This window comes from Lolium perenne, chromosome 2 (assembly GCF_019359855.2).
Source record: "Lolium perenne isolate Kyuss_39 chromosome 2, Kyuss_2.0, whole genome shotgun sequence".
In the NCBI taxonomy this organism is placed as follows: Eukaryota; Viridiplantae; Streptophyta; class Magnoliopsida; order Poales; family Poaceae; genus Lolium; species Lolium perenne.
The window spans coordinates 231,584,253-231,594,972 of record NC_067245.2 but is presented as its reverse complement, the minus strand read 5'-3'; the positions used below and the strand labels follow the sequence as shown (position 1 = coordinate 231,594,972).

At 45.7% G+C, this 10,720-nt stretch overlaps 1 long non-coding RNA gene across 1 annotated transcript; it reads right to left on the bottom strand.

The window, feature by feature from the left end:
* Positions 1 to 435: 435 nt before the first annotated feature.
* Positions 436 to 3,654, bottom strand: LOC139835285 (uncharacterized). The gene is made up of 3 exons (XR_011751076.1): positions 3,193 to 3,654; positions 1,822 to 1,881; positions 436 to 650 (listed from the first exon to the last, which is right to left on the bottom strand). It is a non-coding gene; the product is annotated as an uncharacterized lncRNA (long non-coding RNA).
* Positions 3,655 to 10,720: the final 7,066 nt, after the last annotated feature.

Here is a 10,720-nt window from a genome sequence, read left to right as displayed (position 1 = left end):
TCTAACATACGTAGTACCTATCTAAAGGGTTCTACAAAAACTCATCCTATATGTTTGTCTTCTCTTGGCATCTTCAGCCTTGAAGAATGGAGTGCTTGATATAGGAGTCTTGAATCCATGTTTTCTTGAGATAACTTCTCCTAGATAGGAAATGGTATACTAAAGAAGTGGCTAGGGAAGAAGAATCAAAACACAATGGTAAAGAAGGTGAGACAAGGAATAGCAATAGTCAAGAATTAGACTACGAGGATTTTTATAAATAAAATTTTTTTTAAACAAAAGAAAATTTATCTTAAAGGTTTTCCATTCTAACTAAGGCCACGTGACTAGGTCGACGTCGGCTCTGATACCACTTCTGTGAGAACCGGAACTTAACATTCCAACCCCCCCTGTGTTACTCGTCAATCCCAAGATCAAGTTGACGACACGGCGGAATGAATATCATTGCAGAACGTGCAAAGAGTAATAGTTATTACAAAGTTTGAGCCACATAGTGAAATGTCTTGTGACATTTATTACAACCAGAAAGCACAGCGGATAATAAAATGTGAAGTAACTCCATCTCAGCCACAGGCAGTCGATGTAGTCCACGAGGCCTCACTCCTCAGCGTCGTCGTAGTCGCCATAGTCTTCACCATCTTCATAGTACTCTGAATATCAACAAAAGTTTTGCCATGAGTACATTTTGTACTCAACATGCCCCCTCGATGCAAACCTACTAAATCTACATGAGGCTTCAAAGGAAGGTTGTAGGTTCTTTTGCATAAAAGCCAATTTTATTTGCAATATATTTGATAAAAGCAGTTTTCGACGAAAACATGTTTTATAATGAGTGTAATATTTCTCATCAATGTGGTTGTCCTCGACAACTCACGTATCTCATAGGATTCAGATTCTAAGGGAAAGAAGGAAAGGAAAGAGAGGGGAAGAGGGAAATAGCAAGACAGGTTCCTGTATGTCAAGAAGGATTCATGTGTCGTCCATGACCGTGGACACGGCTATTCGAATAGTTTTAACTCTGCAGAGGTTGTACACTTTGCCCACACGACACAACCCCGTCTTGTTGCCCACCAGTGGCCTCTGGTTTAGTACACACCATTTGGTGTACCGGCAGAGGGATTGTGACAAGGTTTTTTAGCTAGATTCCCCAAAGATGTGACATGCCCACCGGGTCTGGCGCACGGTACTGAGAGTACGTCCTCAAACCGGTCCCCCCATCTGTGCCGAAGGTTCTCCCGTAGGCAGCCACCTCATCTGCGGTACGGCGACATCAACACCTAAGGCTGACTAACTTACTTAACCAGGCCAGTGCCCATATAGCATGTGGTTGTACGGTTGTCACAATCTTCAAATCCAAGACTTATTAGGACCCTTATGCGGCACGAACGACGGATTGCTCCCTCCAACTTGTGAAGGGCAGCCAATCGCTCCTTCAACATTTGATTCAGCTGTCGCCCGCGCCATGTTTAGATGGTAAGTTTCACCCAGAGTAGAAGAGAGAGAGTAGAGGAAGCAACAACGGCTAATCAGCCTAGCTCAACGAGCTCAACAACTTTCAAAAGGGTATGTTTGACCCGAAGGTCGATCAATTCCTCCAAAGAGGCAATAGTCCTAATGATTATTTAGCATGCTAAGCATCTCTACTCTATCAGGATAATTATATAATCTCTACTCAGGGTATCAAGTAAAAGGCGACAAGCAGATCAAGGTTGGTGTGTCAATCGACACGCTAGCTACTGGAATAAAATAGCATATATATTTGTAAAACATAAAATATCATGCAATTTGTAAAACTGGGATAAATATGATGAGAGGGCATGCCTTCGTTGTAGAGACTCTCCTGTTCACCTTCCTGCTCGTAACCGTCCCACTCTCCACTCCCTAATCGTCGTGTCACAACAATAGCAATCTAAATAAATACAAGCAACACAACGAAAGAACATTCGAAGGAAAAGTGGCAAATAAAATCCAAGAAGGCTAGCAAGGTTTAGACGGTTCATGGGGTAATGGTTGGTTCGCTCTCTAATCGCCGATATCGCATTAGGGTAATAACATATATTTAAAATAGCCAATATAGATGGCATAGTTTCAATATGCAATGCACATACAACCAATAGCTAGGTAGACACACTCATGCAAGGATGAATTATGTAAGGCTCACGCGCATGAACTAGCTAAGTTGACAGGATCAGCAATATAGTATTGAGAAAAATATCTACCACACCCAAAGCATATAGAATTATCATGCAAACACAAAATACTATATGCATCTTCTAACATACAAGCATCATACACATGGAAATAGTAATGTAAAGGTAATCATAACCTGAACTAGTCCACTAACAACAGTACTCCACTAACAACAGTACTCCTAAATAAAACAGTAGCAGTTACACGTAGTTAGGAGACATAGTAAATAATCTAGCCATTGAACTAAACATTAAGCAACCTGGGCAGTAACAGTACAATATATAACACCTAGCAATTTACTGTAAACGAACCACCTAATATAATAAATTGAACAATGACCGAACTAGCTAATCAACACTAGAACATATGTATACGTGAGGCAATAATTACTCCACCAATCACTATGTACTTAAGCATGTATATATACAAGTGCAAAACAATATAGAACCCATTCTGTAAGTGTACTGAAAAATCTATAACTAGACATGTGGAATCGACTTGCAGCAGCTCTACTACATGACTAACACATGCGAACCGCTTGATGATATTCAGTTTAAAGAGATGCATCTTATTCAATCTAATCAAGTATAAATAGAATGCAGGGATAAATAAACTAACAACATTACATGAGTAGATGCAACTACACAAATACGTGGATAGCTAACTGTGCAACTAGGAATAAGTAACATCAGAATATGCACTCGTCTGTATACCTATATGCAATGAGTTGACCTCAAATTTTTTACAAAATAGATATAAACTCATAGGGTACAATCACAACTGAGCACACTACTAGCTTCCTGGAGTTGTTCGGCCCAAGTCTTGTGCTGAAGACATAACCAGAAAACGTGTTCTACATAGACCAATCTGACCATGACGTCAGATGGCATTCGGTTCACCGGCAGCGCGACGAACTATCGAACTAAGGCTGAGGATCATGTCTAGGAGGTATCTCTATGGATGGGGATCGCGTTCCGAGCAAAAGAAACGGCTGGTTCTCACCGAGTTCGTCGCAGTTTGAGGTAGACTTCGGTGGCCAGAGTTGACGTTGGTGCCGTGGGTGTCGTCGGTGAGCAGAGATTCGTCCTTCTTGTTCCGTGGATGAGCTCCCCTCCTCCTGGTGATGTTCCTGGCGCAGCAGTTCGTTCTCTCGTGGCCCGAGTCGTCGGGAACGCGAACGGCGTCCGGTGGCGTTCTTGCGAGCGTGGCTTGCTGTGTGAGCCTATGGCTCCAGCGATGGTATGGTATGAAAGAGGAGAGCGGGGGCGTCGGTCTGAGGCTGTATTAGAGAAGAACGGGCGTTCTAAGGAACGTGATTAAAGGAGGGGTTGAAAGCGGGATAATGGCAGCAGTTTCTCGTAGTGTTTATGGCCGGCAGTTTAGCAACGTGCATCTGAAAAGACGAAGCAAAGCAGGCTGTCGCTTCGCGTGCTTGGAGCTTTCGTCTCGCTAGCTACTGGAGGGTTGGTCGTGCATTATTGGGACTCGTTGTTGGGCATGCCTACCAGTTGAATGGGAACGATTGCTGCGTTTGTTGTATGGACTCCTCGCGTGCGTGCGAGTCGATCGTGCATGTGCTGACGCTGCTGGTTTGCTTGTGATTTTAGGTTGTATCGATAGAAAAGAAAACGAATAGGTAGAAAGTACTAGTACGTACATATGAAAGGAAAAGGAGCACGCCGTGCTGGTGCAGCATTCTAGGACATGCATGGTCTTGGACAAATGAATTTTGTACGCAGAACCAATAAGATGCAAATAGGGAAATTGACCTCAAATTCAAATAGCAAAAGGAAATTAACTCTGAAGAACTAATTTTAAGAACTCCAAATAATATTATTTTATTTGACCGCGTTGCAACATCCTTTGTTTAGAAAAAAAAATGTCCGTAAAAATCAGGATGTTACATTTGCAGAAAACAGTAGAACAGTATTGCAGTAGATTGTATTTCAGTATAGAAAATTGGACCGGGGTCCACAGTTCACTAGAGGTGTCTCTCCCATAAGATAAACAGCATGTTGGGTGAACAAATTACAGTTGGGCAATTGACAAATAAAGAGGGCATGACCATGCACATACATATTATGATGAGTATAGTGAGATTTAATTGGGCATTATGACAAAGTACATAGACCGCTATCCAGCATGCATCTATGCCTAAAAAGTCCACCTTCAGGTTATCATCCGAACCCCCTCCAGTATTAAGTTGCTAACAACAGACAATTGCATTAAGTATTGCGCGTAATGTAATCAGTAGCTACATCCTCGAACATAGCACCAATGTTTTATCCCTAGTGGCAACAGCACATCCATAATCTTAGAGATTTCTGTCACTTCCCCAGATTCACGGAGACATGAACCCACTATCGAGCATAAATACTCCCTCTTGGAGTTACAAGCATCTACTTGGCCAGAGCATCTACTAGTAACGGAGAGCATGCAAGATCATAAACAACACATAGATATAAATTTGATAATCAACATAACAAGTATTCTCTATTCATCGGATCCCAACAAACGCAACATATAGAATTACAGATAGATGATCTTGATCATGTTCGGTAGCTCACAAGACCCGACAATTAAGCATAATGGGGAGAAGACAACCATCTAGCTACTGCTATGGACCCATAGTCCAGGGGTAGACTACTCACACATCACTCCGGAGGCGACCATGGCGGCGTAGAGTCCTCCGGGAGATGATTCCCCTCTCCGGCAGGGTGCCGAAGGCGATCTCCTGAATCCCCCGAGATGGGATTGGCGGCGGCGGCGTCTCTGGAAGGTTTTCCGTATCGTGGCTCTCGGTACTGGGGGTTTCGCGACGAAGGCTATTTGTAGGCGGAAGGACAGGTCAGGGGGCCACACGAGGGGCCCACACTACAGGTCGGCGCGGCCAAGACCTGGGCCGCGCCGCCCTAGGGTGTGGCCATCTCGTGGCCCCACTTCGTCTCCTCTTCGGTCTTCTGGAAGCTTCGTGGCAAAATAGGACCCTGGGCGTTGGTTTCGTCCAATTCCGAGAATATTTCTTTACTAGGATTTCTGAAACCAAAAACAGCAGAACAAAGAATCGGCACTTCGGCATCTTGTTAATAGGTTAGTTCCAGAAAATGCACGAATATGACATAAAGTGTGCACAAAACATGTAGATATCATCAATAATGTGGCATGGAACATAAGAAATTTTCGATACGTCGGAGACGTATCAGGCCACGAGGCGGCCAGACGATAGGGCGGCGCGGCCCAGGTCTTGGCCGCGCCGACCTGTCTCCTGGGCCCCTCGTGACGCCCCTTGACCTACCCTTCCGCCTACAAATAGCCTTCGTCGCGAAACCCCCAGTACCGAGAGCCACGATAGGGAAAACCTTCCAGAGACGCCGCCGCCGCCAATCCCATCTCGGGGGATTCAGGAGATCGCCTCCGGCACCCTGCCGGAGAGGGGATTCATCTCCCGGAGGACTCTACACCGCCATGGTCGCCTCCGGAGTGATGAGTGAGTAGTTCACCCCTGGACTATGGGTCCATAGCAGTAGCTAGATGGTTGTCTTCTCCTCATTATGCTTCATTGTCGGATCTTGTGAGCTGCCGAACATGATCAAGATCATCTATCTGTAATGCTATATGTTGTGTTTGTTGGGATCCGATGGATAGAGAATACTATGTTATGTTGATTATCAATCTATTACCTATGTGTTGTTTATGATCTTGCATGCTCTCCGTTATTAGTAGAGGCTCTGGCCAAGTTTTTACTCTTAACTCCAAGAGGGAGTATTTATGCTCGATAGTGGGTTCATGTCTCCGTGAATCTGGGGGAGTGACAGAAACCTCTAAGGTTATGGATGTACTGTTGCCACTAGGGATAAAACATTGATGCTATGTCCGAGGATGTAGTTATTGATTACATTACGCACCATACTTAATGCAATTGTCTGTTGTTTTCAACTTAATACTGGAAGGGGTTCGGATGATAACTTGAAGGTGGACTTTTTAGGCATAGATGCATGCTGGATAGCGGTCTATGTACTTTGTCGTAATGCCCAATTAAATCTCACAATACTCATCATATCATGTATGTGCATGGTCATGCCCTCTCTATTTGTCAATTGCCCAACTGTAATTTGTTCACCCAACATGCTATTTATCTTATGGGAGAGACACCTCTAGTGAACTGTGGACCCCGGTCCATTCTTTTAATCGAATATAATCTACTGCAATTGTTCTACTATTTTCTGCAAACAATCATCATCCACACTATACATCTAATCCTTTGTTACAGCAAGCCGGTGAGATTGACAACCTCACTGTTTCGTTGGGGCAAAGTACTTGGTTTGTGTTTTGCATGTTCCACGTTGGCGCCGGAATTCCTGGTGTTGCGCCGCACTACATCTCGCCGCCATCAACCTTCAACGTGCTTCTTGGCTCCTACTGGTTCGATAAACCTTGGTTTCATACTGAGGGAAAACTTGCCGCTGTACGCATCACACCTTCCTCTTGGGGTTCCCAACGGACGCGTGCTGTACGCGTATCAAGCTCTTTTTCTGGCGCCGTTGCCGGGGATCTGAAGAAAATTTACACCACAGAGATCTCTAACTCCCACATCAACTTTGCGCCAACAGCTCTTTTTCTGGCGCCGTTGCCGGGGAGATCAAGACACGCTGCAAGGGGAGTCTCCACATCCCAATCTCTTTACTTTGTTTTTGTCTTGCTTTATTTTATTTACTACTTTTTTTGCTGCACTAAATCAAATTACAAAAAAATTAGTTGCTAGTTTTACTTTATTTACCGTCTCGTTTGCATACTCTATATCAAAAACACAAAAAAATTAGGTACTTGCATTTACTTTATCTAGTTTGCTTTATTTACTATTGCTAAAATGAGTAATCCTGAAGTTGAAGTTCGTTCGTTTAAGCAACAAGGGGGAGAATGTTTAAGAGATGCTTGGTATAGAATTAGTAATGCCCATAATAGGTGCACTAAGAAACACTCCACCACTATTTTACTCAGGAATTTTTATGTTGGTATCTCTAACTGGAATATGTATGTTCTTGATTGTCTCGCGGGAGGTAACTTCCTAAGTACTCCTGCCTTAGAAGCTAGTTGCATTATTGAGAGTTTATTTGGAATACCACCTGTTAATGAAGTTAAAATTGAAACCTCTCTTGAAGATGTCATGAAAAAGTTGGAAACCATAGAACAAAACCTTCCAAGTATTGATACTACTTTGGGAGCATTACTTGATAGCACTGATAAACTTGATAAATCCCTAGGTGGAATTAATGAGAAAATTGCCATTTTGGAATCTTGTGCTATACATGATAATCAAACCCAAAGGATTAGTGAACTTGAAGAGGCTATGGGAACATTGGGTTCAACATTTTCATCTATAAAATTTAGAGAGAAAGCTTATGTGGGTAAGGAGCAAAAGTTCATGTATGTCTCTAAAGGGCCTAAACCAAAAAGCTATTATAGGCCTAAAATTGATAAAGCTCTTAAAACCACTATAGATAAGGGAGCATCTAAGACACCTAATGGGATAAATTTTGAAAATGATGTTGACACTTCGTCTCTTGATAATACTTGATACACACTTTCTGCGCCTAGCTGAAAGGCGTTAAAGAAAAGCGCTTATGGGAGACAACCCATGTTTTTACTACAGTACTTTGTTTTTATTTTGTGTCTTGGAAGTTGTTTACTACTGTAGCAACCTCTCCTTATCTTAGTTTTGTGCATTGTTGTGCCAAGTAAAGTCGTTGATAGTAAGGTTCATACTAGATTTGGATTACTGCGCAGAAACAGATTTCTTTGCTGTCACGAATCTGGGCAAAATTCTCTGTAGGTAACTCAGAAAATTATGCCAATTTACGTGAGTGATCCTCAGATATGTACGCAACTTTCATTCAATTTGAGCATTTTCATTTGAGCAAGTCTGGTGCCTCAATAAAATTTGTCTTTACGAACTGTTCTGTTTTGACAGATTCTGCCTTTTATTTCGCATTGCCTGTTTTGATATGTTCGATGGATTTTTCGATTCCATTGACTTTCAGTAGCTTTGTGCAATGTCCAGAAGTGTTAAGAATGATTATGTCACCTCTGAACATGTATATTTTGATTGTGCACTAACTCTCTAATGAGTTGTTTTGAGTTTGGTGTGGAGGAAGTTTTCAAGGATCAAGAGAGGGAGATGATACAACATGATCAAGGAGAGTGAAAGCTCTAAGCTTGGGATGCCCCGGTGGTTCACCCCTGCATATATCAAGAAGACTCAAGCGTCTAAGCTTGGGGATGCCCAAGGCATCCCCTTCTTCATCGACAACATTATCAGGTTCCTCCCCTGAAACTATATTTTTATTCCGTCATATAATCCAGAAGTCCACGAAACAGACCCCCGCGTCGTCCTCCCTGGGCGGCTCGGGGGAACCTAGCGCGCGCCGCCGCCGGCCCCCCACCCCTGCTCCCTCCCTCCGCCGCCGGAGGAGTCCACCGGGCAAAGCCCGCGCTGGAGGACGGCGGCGGCGGGGCTCCTCTCGCGCGCGACGGCCTCGGCCTGCGGCGGGAGCCCGTGGTGGTGGGAGATGGCTCGGCCTCGGCGGCTCGCCGGCGTGGCGGCGGCCTAGCTCGGCGCGGCGGCCTAGCTCGGCCTCGGCGGCTCGGCCGGCGTGGCAGCGGCCTTGCTCGGCCCCTCTCCGCTCGCCCGGTGGTCCGAAGCAGCGCGCGGCGGGCGGAGCTCCGGCTCCTCCCAGATGTGGCGGCGACGGCGGCGGCTCCCTGCTGTAGTCCGGCAAGGGTGGGCGGGGTGGCAGCCCCTCTCCCCTGCTTCTTCCTCTGCGGGTGGTGGTCGGCGGGTTGCTGCTGGTTGCTCGTCGCGGCGGCTTCCCGAGGTGCCAGATCTGACCGTGGCGGGCTCGGTTCGATCTGGCCCGTCGGTTCCTGCCGGCGGTGAGGTTGGTGGTCCTACGTGGTGTGGCGTCGTCGCCGCGTGGGAGGTGCTTGTTCCAGTGGTTCGCAGGCCGGCGGCGTTGTGGGTCTCCTTCATCTCCGTTCGGCAACGTGGGAGTGCGGAGGTTCGGCTGCTCCGAGCGAAAGCTGATGGCGCGGCAGCTGCGGCTGTCGCTATCCTCTTGGGGGCCTTCATGGAGCCTTCGACCTCCTCCGCTCCCGGAGCATAGTTTTCGGGCGAAAGCCTAGGCCGTGTTGTGCAGGGCCGGACGACGGCGTCGATCCACGTCGCTTCCCTCTTGGAGGCGTCGTCTTGAAGACTTTGTTCCTCAGCGTGCTTTCCTGAGGCTGGACTCGTATAACATCGTGGCGGGTGGCCGGCGATGTGTGAGGTCCGTGTGGTGGCTTGTGTGGCAACGATGGCGGTGTTGAGCGATGGTTTGGTAGCGTCAAGATCTTGGCTTCGGCGAGCGTCCGAGCTTCTTCGTCTTGTGCTTCGCTTGCGGTGGAGTCGGAGCTGCTATGGTTTGTTGAGAGTCTTCATTTGTGCAGCGTACGATGACCTGCAGGGTGGCCCTCTGGCGATGATCTTCCTCGGCGCAGGTCTTGCGCTTGTCCTCTTCAGAGCTCGTCATCAGAGTCGGAGCTGCCTGTTGCTTCACGAGGAGTCGCTTGTTTGGCGCTGGCCGGCTTGAGCTTCACGGTGCCGCTTCGGCGAGGTCTTGGTGGTTGGTTCTTCGTGAAGTCGGAGTCGCTGAAGAGTGATGACGATGACGTTGAAGGTCAACCGCGACGACTTCTCGCTTCGGCGACCTGTGTATCTTGTGTGGGTTGCCAGGGTGGCTCTGTGTCCCTGCGATGGTCGTGCTCCATGACAGTCGACGGGGCACTTGTTTCGGTTTTCGGCCGGTTTTCCGCTAATAAACTGGCCAAATTCTGTACTTCTTCTCTATTAATGAAAATGGCAAGTCTTTTGCCTCGTTTAAAAAAAAACACATCTTATGGGCTTTGCTTGGAGCGTCGGTTTGTTTTTTGTTTTTGATTTGGTTGAATAAAATGGATCCTAGCATTCTTTGTGTGGGAGAGAGACACGCTCCGCTGTTGCATATGGACAAATATGTCCTTAGGCTTTACTCATAATATTCATGGCGAAAGTTTCTTCTTCGTTAAATTGTTATATGGTTGGAATTGGAAAATGATACATGTAGTAATTGCTAAAATGTCTTGGATAATGTGATACTTGGCAATTGTTGTGCTCATGTTTAAGCTCTTGCATCATGTACCTTGCACCCATTAATGAAGAAATACATAGAGCATGCTAAAATTTGGTTTGCATATTTGGTCTCTCTAAAGTCTAGATAATTTCTAGTATTGAGTTTGAACAACAAGGAAGACGGTGTAGAGTCTTATAATGTTTACAATATGTCATTTATGTGAGTTTTGCTGCACCGCTTCATCCTTGTGTTTGTTTCAAATAAACCTTGCTAGCCTAAACCTTGTATCGAGAGGGAATACTTCTCATGCATCCAAATACTTGAGCCAACCACTATGCCATTTGTGTCCACCATACCTACCTACTACATGGTATTTCTCCGCCATT